General features: G+C 40.6%; 1 protein-coding gene and 1 long non-coding RNA gene across 3 annotated transcripts in view; both read left to right on the top strand.

Annotated features, from left to right (window-relative positions):
- The window catches only part of LOC105429942 (uncharacterized), a 540,048-nt gene that overhangs the window by 50,166 nt on the left and 474,882 nt on the right, over positions 1-15,000 (top strand). The window lies entirely within an intron of this gene.
- The window catches only part of LOC105424959 (uncharacterized), a 16,816-nt gene continuing 1,903 nt past the window's right edge, over positions 88-15,000 (top strand). Inside the window, exon 1 of the long non-coding RNA XR_016138568.1 lies at positions 88-14,048. This is a non-coding gene — a long non-coding RNA (uncharacterized LOC105424959). The remainder of the gene's footprint in view (positions 14,049-15,000) is intronic.

The raw sequence follows: 15,000 nt of genomic DNA on the forward strand, positions 1-15,000 counted from the left end.
GCTTGAAACCATACAATCTGAAAAAAATTTTCCGATCTTGACATTTTATTTAGTTTTCCAGATATTTAGATCATTGATTAAAAATAGTATTGCATTGTATGCTGGAAAAATATCTGATGACTAATATTATGAAGTATTTTTTCTAAAGTATGTATTTGTGTAATAATGTGCGTGCGTGCGTGGGTGCGTGCGTGCGTGCGTGCGTGCGTGCGTGCGTGCGTGCGTGCGTGCGTGCGTGCGTGCGTGCGTGCGTGCGTGCGTGCGTGCGTGCGTGCGTGCGTGCGTGCGTGCGTGCGTGCGTGCGTGCGTGCGTGCGTGCGTGCGTGCGTGCGTGCGTGCGTGCGTGCGTGCGTGCGTGCGTGCGTGCGTGCGTGCGTAAGAAAAAACATGCAGATACTTTTAAAAAAATTGTGCACTTATACTTGCAAATTACATAACTTTTTTGAAATAGTTATGTCTTCTTTATAATTTATTTATCTTATTATTTATCTTATTATTTTATGCATAAAAATATTGATACAATTATCACAACGTAAATACTTTAATTATTTAATATTTCATATCACAATATGTCACAATAAAGTATCAAAATAAAATGTATAAAATATTTCATAAACTATTGACTCGATTAACTCTTATGTGTCAAATAAATAGATAAATAATATTATATGAAAACATTATATGCCCCATTTTGAAAAAATATCGGTGATTATCTTATCGCCTCTATAAGATACAATTTTTTCCATTAAAATGGAAAAATTATCTATTTTTGTTGTAAATAGTACAACAAGAAAAAAACGTTAATCTCATTTATTTCTTGAGATACTTAAAATGGGGACTCACTATTAAAAATAAGTCAACTTTGTGTATTTTTGTATATATGTATATATATATATATATATATATACAAATGCATATATATCTACGCGGACATACTAAATGCGTATACAATATATTTTTGAAATATGAAATTGCATACAAATTTAGTTGTATAATAGTGTGTGTGTGTGTGTGTGTGTGTGTGTGTGTGTGTGTGTGTGGTGTGTGTGTGTGTGTGTGTGTGTGTGTGTGTGTGTGTGTGTGTATACATATGTGTATATACATATGTTTATTATAATTATATAATTATTATATAATTCAAGTCTCATAACTCATAACTCAGAAAGTACTTATTAAAACAGAACTTTATTATAGTATTTTGAAAAGCTGTCCAGGTCAGCTACAAGAATATGTAATAAAAAATATGTATGTATGTATGTATGTATGCTTTATTAATGTTCCCCTCGGGATTACATATATCCTTAATTTAAATCTTAACCTAACCTCTTAACTTAACCTACAGCCTACAGCTAACTAAACCTAAACGCAACTATGATTCGTTCACCTTTCCCACACACACACACACACACACACACACACATACACACACACGCGCGCGCATCTACCTCCGCTTTCGTCGCCCGAGTATTCATTGTCCTTATGTCTCTATACCTCTCTTTTACAAAATGCTTCTCTCTCTCTCTCTCTCTCCCCCTCTCCCTCTCTCTCCGCCCTCCTTCCCCCTTCCCCCTCTCCCTTTCCTTCCCTTCTCTTCTCCTCTTCTCTATCTTTCTCTCCCCTCCCCTCCTTTCTTCTAAACCATTCTATCTTCTTTATCCACTCTTCCCTTTTTCTGCCCTTCCTCGACCATGTCTTGCCAGCTTCCTTCCCTTCTCACCTCCCACATTCCTCCCTCGTGCTCCCACGTCTCCTCTTTCTCGCCACACATCCTACACTCTTTCCTCCTCCGTTTCTCAGTCAATTTCCTCCGTCACCCCTTCTCCCAGCCTAAACTTCGCTATTCTCGCTCACCGATTTCTCATCCCTTTTTCAAGTATCCCGATATGCCGTTTACCTTAATCCTCTCGTACCAGTTATTATACCTTGAGGCCCCGATCCTCCTCCCTTTGCAGCATCCTATCCCTCTCCTCCAATTTACTAAAATCTAACAGTCCTTCCTCCCTCCTCCCTCGCCCTCTCCAATTCGTCCAGCTCCATCCCTCTTTCTTGAAAAAATGTCTTTCTCTTTCTCTCCCATTCCGTCAGACTCGCCCCCTTTACTGTCCTTCCCTTCATTTCCTCCCAACATTTTCTCGCCACCTCGCTTCTCTTCCTTCCCGTCAATCTCTCCTCAAATCCCCATGCCCTCCTTCCCGCCCTTACTCTTAATTTGTCCCTTTATAATTCTTCTTTTAACATATATCCCGACGTCTTCCCTACGCCCAATAACCACCTCAGAAACTTTCCTGCAGCCTTTCTATCTCTTCCCTCTCTCTCCAATCCCAAATCTCTATCTCGTATGATACCACTGTACCATACCAGCGCATCAAACAGCCATAGCCTTTTCCCAATCCCCTCCGACCTCCTCTTTCCTATCCCCCACACTTGTCCCACCATTGTAGCTCCCTTTTTTATCCTATCTTTTATCTGCTCTTCTTGCCTTCCGTTTTTCTGGAATGTACCCCAAATATTTAAAGGTCTTTACCTTCTCCACCGTCCTTCCCTCCCAGTATCATCTTACTCTCTTTCTTCTCCCTCTTCCCTTCTTGAACCTCAAGATCTTCGATTTCCCCATATTTATCAAGCCCTTTTCCCTTAGATATCCCTCCAGCCGCGCCATCATCGATCTCATCTCCTCCTCCTCCTTCGACAGCAGTATCAAATCATCCGCATAAGCAAGTGTATACACTCTCCCTCCCATTAATCTTACTCTTTCCCACCCTCCCCTTTTCATATGTTCCTCTACATCCGCAATCAGTAAATTAAATAATCTCGAACTCAGCAAGTAACTCTGCTCCACCTTCTTGCCGTCCAGAAACGCGTCGCTCATCTCTCCTCCTACTCTCACCCTATTCTTTGTCTCTCTAAAGATGTCCTCGCATCTTCTCACTAAACCCTCCCTTACCCTCTCTTTTCCTCATTTCCCTCCCCAATATCTCCCACAGAATTAAACGCGGCTTTCAGGTTTTTCTATGAAAAACGTCACCATTCCCCCTTTTTCTTTATCCAATTGCCTGTTCAGTAGGTAATTAAGTGCATAGACATTATCTATCGTTCCCCTTTCTTGAAACCCGTTTGATTCTGTGGCACCAGATTTTTCTCTTTGACCTCCCTCTCCAGCCTTCCCATCCTCCCTCTCCCCTAATATCACGGCGTATACCTTGTAATATGGCCGCGGCCAAGGTCACCTCCCTGTAGTTCCACCCTCTTCCTTTCCCCTTTTCCCTTATCGGCGCCACTATCCCATCGCTCAATCCATTCAAACCCTTTCTATACCTTATTACACTGCTCCCATACCCAATCCATCAGCCTCTCTCCATCGAACTTCCACACCTCTGTCGGAATGCCGTCCCCTTCCATTGCCTTGTCCTTCAGCTTTCCCATCGCCTTTACTACCTCCCCCCTCGTGATGTTCTGCTCGTTGTCCCCCTCCCTCTTATCCCTTCTTTCTTCTTTCACTCTATCTTCCATCTCCCCTTTTAAAATACTCTACCCACTCCTTCAACTTTATCCCTTCATTTATCCTTCTCTTCTTCCTCCTTTCTCTATTCACCACCTCCCAAACCTGTCCCTCCGTCCTCGCCTGCTTTGCCACTTCCAACCATCTCTCGCTCTCCTCCTTCCTCTTTCTCTCACATAGCCTGTTATACTTCCTTCTTTATATTTTTCTCCTTCCTCGACCCCTCTTTCTTCCAGCTTCTAAGCTCCTTTCTCACCTTTTTCTTAAGCTCTCTACATTCCCCATCCCACCCCCTTTTCTCCTTTCCCCCTTTTTCTTGTCCCTTTCTCATTATCCCTTGTATCTCCTTCAATTTCTCCCAACTCATCTGCCTTTCTTCCCCCTTCTCCCCCGCCCCATACCCTCACCATTCTCTCTCTAAAAATCCTTTTCCCTTCCTCTGTCCAATTCCATCTCCTTCCGACTCCCTCTCCCTTTCTTTTTCTGACCCCTCCTTCCTCCCCTTTGATCCATACCATAACCGGGAAATGATCAGAGTCGACTCTCTCCTCTATTCTTACCTTTTCTATCCTGTCCCCTACTTTGTAATCCAGAACCGACTCTCCCCGCCTTCCTGAGTAAGTCCATGCTCCGTCCCAATTCCCCTTCCCGCATTAAAATGAACCACCCCCATCTCTTCCAACTTACCAACCAATTCCCTACTCACTTTGCCATCCATTGATCTCCTCCCTTCTACCCCCTCGCCTATTTCCCTCCTCCTAGCTTCCCTGTTCTTACGTTAAAATCCCCCCCTAATTATCTTCGATCCTATTCTGCCATTTTCTGCCCATTCCCTTATGACCTCCCACTTCTCCTCCAGATCCCCATTTACGTATACCCCAACAATTCTCCACTCCTCTCCCCTTAACTTTATCATCTTCGTCATCAGATCCTTCATCTCCACCTTGTCCCCTTTTACCATCTCTATTCCCCTCCTCATCTCCATCACCATTCCCCCTATCGTTCTTCCTTTTTTGTTCCTCCTTTTAGCCGATTGCACTTCTCAAATAAAACCCCCCGGTAGCTTTCCCCATCCCTTTTCCTCTACCTCGGACATTACAACCACATCCCATTCTTCGATCCCTCTCCTAAAGTCCTTGTCCTTCTTCCCAAGTCCACGTTCCAAAACGCCACTCTGCAATGCCTTTTTCTCCTCTTTCCTTCCTCTCCTCGATGCCTCCTCCCTTTCTCCAACCCTCTCCCTCCCTTTCCTTCCATTCCCCCCATTTCTTTTAATCCCTACCTCTCCTCCCATCCAATCCTTCGCCTTAAGTTGCCCTCATTCCTTCTTCTCCCGACCTCCCACCTTCCCTCTCATCTCCTCCTTCTCGTTCTGTCCCTCAAAACCTCTTCCTAATACTACTATTATTCCCTTTCTATCACCTTACTCCCCACTCATATCCTCGCTCCTCTCTTCTCCACCGCCATCATCGCCTCCCTAAATTTCCATCTCGACCTTCTCTCCTCCCACGTCAGATTGTCCTCTATCTAGACTCTTCCTCCCTTTAGCTCTTTCTTTTTCTCCATTCTTTCATCTTCCTTTTATTCTGTTCTCTCAACCTCACAATGGCCATCCCCCCTCTCTCCTCCTTCTCCGTTTTCACTACTCTTAACTCTTCCACCCTCGCCTTCGTTCTTATCTTTCTGAACATCTCCTCCACCCCTTTCCTTGCGTCCCCCTCCACTTTCTTAAAGCCCTTCCACAATGTTATTCCTTCTCTCAGCCTTTTCTCTTTTCTCCCTCTGCCTCTCTAGACCCCTCATCCTCTTCTCCAACTCGCCGTTCCCCTTCCCTCCACCCGCTTTCCCACCCCCTATTTCCAACGTCCTAATTCTTTCCTCCATCTCCTCTATTTTTTTCCCGCTTCTCCTTCCCGCTCTTTTCCCACTTCTTTTCCAGCTCCCCAATTCTTTTTTCTAATCTCTCCCTTTCCGACCTCCACTGTTCCTCCGTCCTTCTCATCTCTTCCAGTTCTCTTCTAATACCTTCTATGCTCTCCTCCATTCTTTCCCATTTTCCTTTAAAATCCTCCATCCATCTCTCCAGAGCAACTATACTATATATCCTTTTCCCCTCTTCCCTCTTGTATCCTCACCGAGGAGTTATCTTACTCCTCTGGAAAAAAACCTTCTTCCTCCTCTTTCGCTCCCTTCTCTATCTCATCTGCTGTTTCCTCTTCCAACTTTTTTTTCCTCTTCAATAATTCCACATCTCCATACTGTTCGTCTTTTCTCTTCCCTTCTCTTTCCTTCTTTTCCCCTCACTTCCCTCGAATCCCCATCCCTCGCCTCCCTTTCCATTGCTCTCTCCTCTCCTAAGCTGCCCCACTCTTCCTCGTCCCAATCCTCTTTTACTACCACGTTTCCTCTCTATGCTTAGCCTATGGTCCGTCACTCTTGCGCACGCGTCTTAATTCGATCGCGCCGTGCTCTTTCCCTAACCACTTAATCCCTGGCCAATCTTCGTCTGCCTCTTCTCGTCGTATCACCTTATTCCTTACCCTTCTTCCCTCCTTCCTCGGCCAACCGCCTAACCTTTCCACGCTACTCCTCCGACTTTGCTCACTCCCATCATTGCACTCTCCCATCCTCCTGTTTTCCTTCTCCTCCCCTCACTCTCCATGCTCCCTTAACCTTCTCTCTTTCTCACCTTGCACACCTCCACCACCTATACAGCTCTCTCTTACACTTCACTTCACACAGCACTGCAACTCTGTCATTTCGTTATTAACGCACCCGCTCCGGAAACGGAAGTCCATGTAATAAAAAGTGAGGATTTCTGTTTAAAGAAACAAAGTTGACCTCTATATAATCTTGACAATGCCACTCAAGGTGAAACAGATGAGATCAGTAACAATATCATATCGAACTTAATAATGCCATCGTCAACTCATGGTACCTCTGGCATTTCATTAAAACTACTACTTGCTTTTGGCATATAAAACCTCCCAACCATGCACATTTAATGCTTCTGGTGCGTTAAAAAATTAATACCAGCCAGCGCGATTAACGCCTCTGGCACGGTAATAATATCATGCAGTCCACGATTGATGCCTCTGGAATTTTATTAATCTTAACCTACATGTGATGAGTGCCTCTTATACGTTATTAATACTCATCAGCGCACGAATATTTATCGACCAATTCTATAATTTTAGAATAACAGCAACAGTGTTTCTAGAAATCGATCGCTATATACAGGAAGGAAGCAACGCGAGACACACACACACAAAAGATAAGGCACGTACTCTCAGCGCCTCGGTTACTTTCAGACGATAGAAAAGAATAGAAATATCGTCCTACTCTCTCGCGCTCGATGCGCCGTGAGAAGAGAATAGAAATATTATCATACTCTCTCGTTCTCGCTGCGCTGGTCGAGCATCTCCGACGTTTCTTCGTTACCGCTGACTATTGTTAACATGTAGCGTATAATTTGAAAAGAATAAGCAGATATTGATAATGTGAATGAAAACGGAAACCGTTACATATGATCATTGTATTTTACATATAATATTTATTATAAGCCGTTATATAATTTTATCTATATAAATTTTAAATAATGTAATATATGAGAATGTAATATATGAGAATAAAATTATTTTATAATATATTTTCCGTTATTCTCTTAAAAATTCAAAGTTTGTTATGTTTTGAGTAATTAATTATAAATTCAACAAATTTGTTGCACAATTAATAAAATAATTAATTTTATATCTTACTTCTCTCTTTTTTTATTTGATGCAAGTGAAAATATATGCTACAACAACAAGTATATAACAAACTTATATTATAGAATTTGTAATTACTCAAAACATAGAAAACTTTGAGTATTTAAGAGAATTTTGAAAGATATATTGTAAAATAATTTTATATATATTCTTATTGTATTATTTAAACTTTTTATACCTAAAATTATATAATAGTTTAATATAAGGAATATTATATGTAAAGTACAATGATCATATGTAACGATTTCCGTTTTCGTTCACATTAATATCTGTTTGCTCTTTTCATTCATTCGTTATGTCAACAATTATCAGCAGGAATCAAGATATGTCCGAGACGCTCGATCATCGCATCGAGAGCGAAAGAGTACGATAATATTTCTATTCTCTTTTCACGGCGCGTCGAGTGCGACAGAGTACGCTAGTATCTCTTCTACTGTCTGAAGCCGAAACGTTGGATGCACATGTACGTGCCTCATGTTTTGTACGTGCTTCATGTCATGTGTGTGCTTCGCATTGCTCGACACTTTCGATCTTTACATGTACAGCGCCAATTTCTGAATGCATTTCTGTTGCCATGAAAATTTCTAAAATTTGTAAAATTATAAAACAAGACGACAAATGATCGAGTTCATTTTCATTCGCTGAGAGAAGAGGATAAAGAAACTATTGTATTCTCTCACGCTCGACGCGTTGCGAGAGTGCAATAGTTTCTCTATCCTCTTCTCGCAGCGAATGAAAATGAACTCGATCATTCGTTGTCCGTTTGATAATTTTACAAATTTTAAAAATATGGCAAATATTGCATTCAGAAATCGGCGCTGAACATGGAAAGACCGAACATGTGGAGCAATGCGAAGCACACACACAAAACATAAAGCACGTACATGTGGTACGTTTATGTGTGGACTTTGGTTTCTGAAAAAATTGCAAGTAAATTGGGCGTTCGATCAGCTGAGAAATAAGTACTAGAACCGTGCATCAGTAAACGAAAAGTCGATATAACTGAGCAGCTTGACGTGCGCGATACTCTTTTTTTCGTGCGGTCGACGCGACTTCGAATTCCCGAAGTGTCACATTTTTTTTTAAGTAAACGTTATATTTTTAATACAATTAATTTTTTTAAATTTATCTTTTTATTTTAAACTAAAATATTAATCGTTGTACAATTTTTGTTATGAATAATAATTAAAAAAGTTTAAAAAATTTTAATTATTTATTATAAAACTTTGTGTATGTGTTACATTGCTGTACAATTATTTTTTGTAAAAGGCATTTCCATACAATTTTGTGGATGAAAATTAATAATGTCTAGCGTATCATTGATTGGGACTTGTGTGAACAGGGATTTTACATCAAAATTCACTAGCATGTCTCCAGAAAGTAAGGAAGAAAGGAAAGATTTTTTGGATTTTCTGTACAAAGTTCGTCGAATTAATAATATGTGATTCAGTGTTTCCTGTGAGAAGTTGTAATCTTTGGGCTAAGAAATGTGAGAGGTTGTATGTTGGTGAGTTTATGGCACTGACAATTGGTCTGAGGGGGGCATTAGGTTTGTGGTCCGTATTTTGGGTAGTCCGTATAGTCTGGGTGGAAGGGAGTTAATGGGTTTTATTGTCTTCTTAGTTTCGTCTGAAATAGTGCTTTTTTCTATTAAAATCTTGGTATTTCGCATAATAGAGAGTCAGTTGGGTTTTTGTCGAGTCTCGAATATGTCTTATTAGAGAGGAGAGTCTTTATTTTCCTCTTATAATCTGACGTCGTATTACCTTTGTCTGCTGATAATACGATAACATCCGTGTCTTTGTTCAGTTCTTGGAGGACGAGTCGTTCTTGTTTAGTGATGAAGATCCGACAGGATCGGCAGGATTCTGACGAAATACAACATTCGAACTATCTTTAGATCCCCCAAGAAAATAGGACAAATCTTGATGAATCTTAAAGACCAAAGATCCCCACTCAGCTCAGCAGGAGTGTATAAAATACCTTGTTCATACGGCAAAGTAATAAAAAGTGGGGTAAAAGTAATATACATTGGGGAAATCGGGAGAATGGTCAACGAACGTATGAAAAAACATCAACGCGATGTCAAATTAAAACACGTCGCATTATCAGAACATAACATTGAAACAGGACATCAAATACTATTTGATAAAACAACAACAATAGCTATGATTCGTATTTTCCAAGGAAATACAGACAGGTTTTATATATATATATATATATATATACCTAATATATATAGTCAGAAACATCACAACAACGTAAATAGAGATAATGGTTACAAATGGTTATAAGTGACATATGGAAAACCATTCTCTTGATTGATCGAAAGTAACTCTCCCCCCCTCTCTCTCCCTCTTCATCATAGCTTTAGTCAATCTTTATCTCTTCTCTCACTTTCCTCCACTCCTACCCTCCTCTTATACAGCGTATATAAGGGAACTCCACCAGAGAAGCAGTACAGTATCAGACTGCTCCTCGCCCTGGTGAAGTGAACTGCATGTTGGTATTCAATGCATAATGACACAGATAATACCCGTAAAAATATTTACTTTTTTGAAAATATTTTGATATAATTGCATATAATTTGTAATATTAATAGATTTTATTATATATAATTATATCTTATATGATATAATTATATATATTATTAGATATAAACTCTTTTTCCCGAATTATTTTTATGCTCTTCTTATGAACAAACTAGCATCTAGAATACGTATTTTCGATGTTGAGTTGGCTTCCATGAGACAAAACATATCGAGCGAACGAGTCTCATTCTAACCTCTACCCCATTAATTAAAAATTTATCCTAATTAAAGACGTCGCAATGAAAATGGTCTGTTAGATCCCACGGATGTCCTTCTTGGATGGATCGGGCGCATCTTACGAGAGCTTGATTCCCGATTCTAATATGAATCCATATGACCGAGTCCGATTCGTCTGTGTCCCAGAGAGAAGAAGTTAAATGGGAAATTTTTGCCGGTGAAGAATAATTTAACAATGTTTCGATGTACACGCGGTATGCGTAAGCGTTGTTCGGAGGTAATACGAGTTTTTGATTAAAGTACACATCGATTTGGTTGAACATCAAATGCAGTAAATGATTTACAGGACCTACTTTGTTTCCTCCTGCCGCTAATCCAGAGCCGGGTAAACTTTCCACTTGTACGCAAAGGTTTAGCATGGTATGCGTGAGATCTAGATAATCTTCTCCGTGTCCGGGTACGAGGAATTCTATAGGTGCGTCATCCACGAGCGAGGTTTGTAATAAATCCATGATGAACTCTCGATACTTATTTGAGATGGTAAATTGAAAAGATCGAGCTCGCTCTTTAAACACTCGGTTGAGTGAGTATGGAGAAAGGACATATTTTTTAAACTTCGATTCATGATTCACACTCGCGGCAGTTAAGCGAATATATCGGATACGGTGCGCTTTTTCCCGCTATTTCGTCGACGTTTCTTCAGCTTTTTAATTTTTTTTGCCGCTGCTTTCCTTCTCGATGATTTTTTATTCGTTTTTTTTACGTCGATTTTCGATGATTTTCTTTTTTTACCGACTCGTCTACGTTTACGAACAGAGCTTCTTCCGGATTTACCGGTGCGTGCGTCGTGCCCTCCAAACAGAAACTGAGTCATGCGCATTTTCGCGAATGTTTTATATCCCTCCGACCCCTTCATTAATTCGCTTATATTTTCTCTGGCTTTTCCCTTGAGATTTATATCCGATTCTTTGAGTCGCGTTTAACAGCTTCCTTGACAGCTTCCTTGGATGTTGTTGACTATTGTTTTCAACATCCTCTATACTTCATACCAATTCTGGCGCCTAAAGCTTCTTTCCCGAATGCGCATATTTTGCTTAGATAAGGAAGTGCCCTTCTAAATAATCCTCCGAGGAAACTTTCCGTGACCACGTTGATAGGGTGAATCGACGAAAATTCGAGGAATTCTTCCTCCGCTATCTCAACCGTTCTGCCTTTCGTAATATTCGTCGTTTAGTCCATGCGAGGATTAGTTTTTTTTTCAAAGCTCCTAGACTTTCCGTAAATGGTAATTAACGGACACGTCTGTTGTACCCCGGATGGGTTATGACATTAATGTTAGGGATAGTCGGATTCGTTAAACCTAAGGAATTGGAACTTCGAGCAGGATCAAAAGAATGTAGGGATCTTCTTAAATTCACTAACACACACTTTCTTTATTTTAATTGATTTGTTCTAACAAGTGCACAAATACTTGATATATTAACGATTATATTTTACACACGGTTAAATGTCGTCGGACGATTCGGCGTGTATCGCGTTACTCTGACGGTCGACGACCGAGTATGTCACCTGAGATGCTGATAGTACGGCTCGCGTGAACTTCGCTACGAAATTCGGTAATATCTCATGTGATTATTATAAGTTCGATTCCGGACGATACGTAATTTTCGATTCTCTCGACTCCGCCTTGTATAGCCGGTTATATAGACTGGTTGATGCCCGATCAGCATTCTGATCGGGCATCAATTGCGTCGATTGATCGCGTGATATTGATTGATCAATATCTTGCGTAATATTGCTGATAGACTTTTCGCAATATTCTCGTGCGATGCGTTTCTGCGGTCTTTCGAAAGACTGATCGCAATTTTGGCGATCACGCATTTGTGTCGTCTTTCGAAAGACTTTTTCCGAACTTCATGCGAACTACTTTTGTTATTAGTTCTAGGTTTGGCTACAACACGTCTAAAATGTAATGTTCTATCAGTGTTCCGGATTCGAATGGTAGTTTTTTCTCCACGATGATCTTTTATATCTATTTCAATTTTATGGAATTTCGTTTGACACAAGCAGTATATTAGAGTACATTACAAAGTGAGAAAATATTTTATTCGTCCCATACGTGTAATTACAGCCGAGTATATCGACTGGAACGTTTCGAAGAAGCGGACTTTGCGTATCGCCGGTTGTAAGGCTCGCGAATATCGCAATAAACATACATTTTATCAGGGATACCGTACCATAAGCTACAGAGTTTTACAGTCCAGGAAGATATAACGTGTCCTCCACCACCGGCGATAAAACCGAGTTTGAAAAACGGAGTTGGAATTAGATAATTAGAATTTGTAAGTTGGAATTCGTTACAATTAGGTAACTTGTGATGGTAAAAAAGGGTGGCATCATTGGTGTCAATTTCCCCCAATATTTAAAAAATATTAGCTGGCAGATTTATATAATGAACGAGAGTACATACAGTTTTCATCACATTCGATGCTTATGAGGACATTACCATCAAAACCTTTTTGTAGTTCAAAAGTAAAATGCAATCGGCATATCTACACTCTTTATTAATCGCGTAGATAAGATCCTCTTTATTTTCATAAACACTTGACCGTAAGTGATTCTTTCACCGTAAACTTATCAGCATTTTTCTCATTCTTTATGCTCTTCAAATCGATAAATCTAATCTTATTATCGTTTTAACATACATGAAAAAGATTGGAGGGAAATTGAATCTCGCTAAGCGCGACTTCCCATTCTCCGAATAAATGTACGCTGTGAGGTAATTGTGTGGTGAAAGAAGAGGTTGTATTTCCCGGAAAATACTTCTTACTGCTGTCGCTCGGAAGAACCATGAAAATTACTTCTCTTCCATCTTGGAGAAAAATTAAACTCGAAGCGAGGATCCAGCTGTCGAATTTATTGGGATATCCTCGCCAACTAACTAGCAGTTGTTTATTAGCACCGCGTCCTCTACTCTTTATCACACGGTTGACGATAAACTTTTCTTCCATCAGGTTTTTATTGACTCGCTTTATTGATTTGATTTTATTGACTGCTAATTCTTGTTTATAAAAAATCTCATCGATATGTTCACCCGATAAATCGCACAATTCATACACGCTGGGTCTTCGCCAATGGAGAACGCGACAAACTCGAAATAAATCTTCTCGCTCCATCATGCTTCGTATCCTTTCTCGAAAATGGCTTTCGCTCTATTATCGCTGCCTCCTTCTCTTCTCCCCTACGCCGTTCCATATTTTCGCGTGCGATGCGGGCATTTTCTCTCGTAACGGTCGCCGGTTGCATCTTGATGGACGGATAGTAAGCTCGCACGATCAGAAGACACGGTAGTGTCTCGGGTGTCAAGTTCATTCATTCAAGTCAACCGAGAATTACCGTGTGACTTTACGCGAGTCGGCGAGCATCCGAAATTATTGAATCTCAATAACGGCTAAACTGATTAAGTTCTAAGTAGACTTGATCGATAGCTTGAGTCCGACTTGCATAATAAAAGTATTTTTATTTTTCTGTTATATGCCCTACAAGCAGAGATATTGCTACGCAAAGTCCGATTTGGAAATTTTTACTTTAAGAAACGTCATCATTATTATCATCGCCTTTGTACGGCTGCAACGTCTGTCACGAGATGTCATTATTAATCTTATCGACCCAGCGGATTATCAGATTAATAAATCAGGGTTACTATAGGATCTAGCGAATCAATGTTCGCTGGGTCCTGCAGTGACCCTGACTTATCGGCTTGATTTATCCGCTGGATCGATAAGATCGACTGATTAATGTAAATAGACGGGTATCAATATAATAATAAATACGCGTGTGTAATAAATACGCGTGCATTAAAAAGAATTAGCAGTATTAATAAATTTCTTATTATTATTATTCTTTTTCTGCATGTCGAGTGGTGGCCAACAATGTTGACATTCGCAGCGAGTTTGACAGTTTGTGATAATTTGTTTCGGAGTGTAACTCATGTGTCTACTATATACTTTGCAGGTAAGTTCTATCTATTTTTCATTTTATTATTTTATTTTTACATGAACATTTCAATTTAACTTCAGATTCTTTTTTAACTAATCATTTAAAAATTTATAAACATTAATTGAATGGCAAAGATTAATGTTTAGACGAATAGGAATCTAAGTTGAAAAAAATTTTATAATAATTCTTTTATTTCTTTTTGAAAAAAAGATATTTATTTATTTCAATATTTCTTCTTCTTGCATGTTAAAATATATTATCAATGTTGTAACGGAACGTCCCTGCGCGCTCGGATTTTTGTCGCTAGGCACGGACGCGGGGACGTGCGCTCGGATTTTCGCTCGTCGGATGCCGGGTTCGATCGGTATGCGCGTTGCCAGGCAACCGGGCCCGTGCGTGTACGTTGCTAGGCAACCGCTGACGCTCGCCGTGACACGTGGGGCGGACGTCGCGGGAAAGTCCGAGAACGCTCCGACTTTCGATATTTGATGGAGTGACAATCCTGAGAACTCTCGGTATTGTCGGGAGGAGGAAAATCTGAGAACACTCTGATTTTCCTCAGGCGGGAGATGCAAGAATATCGAGAACGCTCGGTATTTGTTGCGAGAGCGAGAAAGCTGAGAACACTCCGAATTCTCGAGAAAGGATAGAACAGGAATACGGAGAACGCTCGGTATTCGCTGAGAGAATCTTCTCTCGCTGTTCTGGTCGGAACGGTTGTCGGTGTTGGTCAGGTCGGAGGAGCGGATAGGACTGGTGTCTTGTCTAAAAATTCGTCGGGTATTTATACCCCTATTCGCGCCACGTGTCACCGTTTAGTTTGTTAATATAACAATAGCTGTCACGTTGTCGCTACGTGACAGCTCGTCGGCGCGCGTGTGTCGGTCGGTCGCGGTCGGGAGTGCTCGGGCGGCCTCGAATGACGCGGGCCGCATTAGCGCGCGCTAGTAACAGAGCATCCGAAAGA

Source organism: Pogonomyrmex barbatus, unplaced genomic scaffold (assembly GCF_055798465.1).
Source record: "Pogonomyrmex barbatus isolate J1 unplaced genomic scaffold, ASM5579846v1 scaffold15, whole genome shotgun sequence".
Lineage (NCBI taxonomy): Eukaryota > Metazoa > Arthropoda > Insecta > Hymenoptera > Formicidae > Pogonomyrmex > Pogonomyrmex barbatus.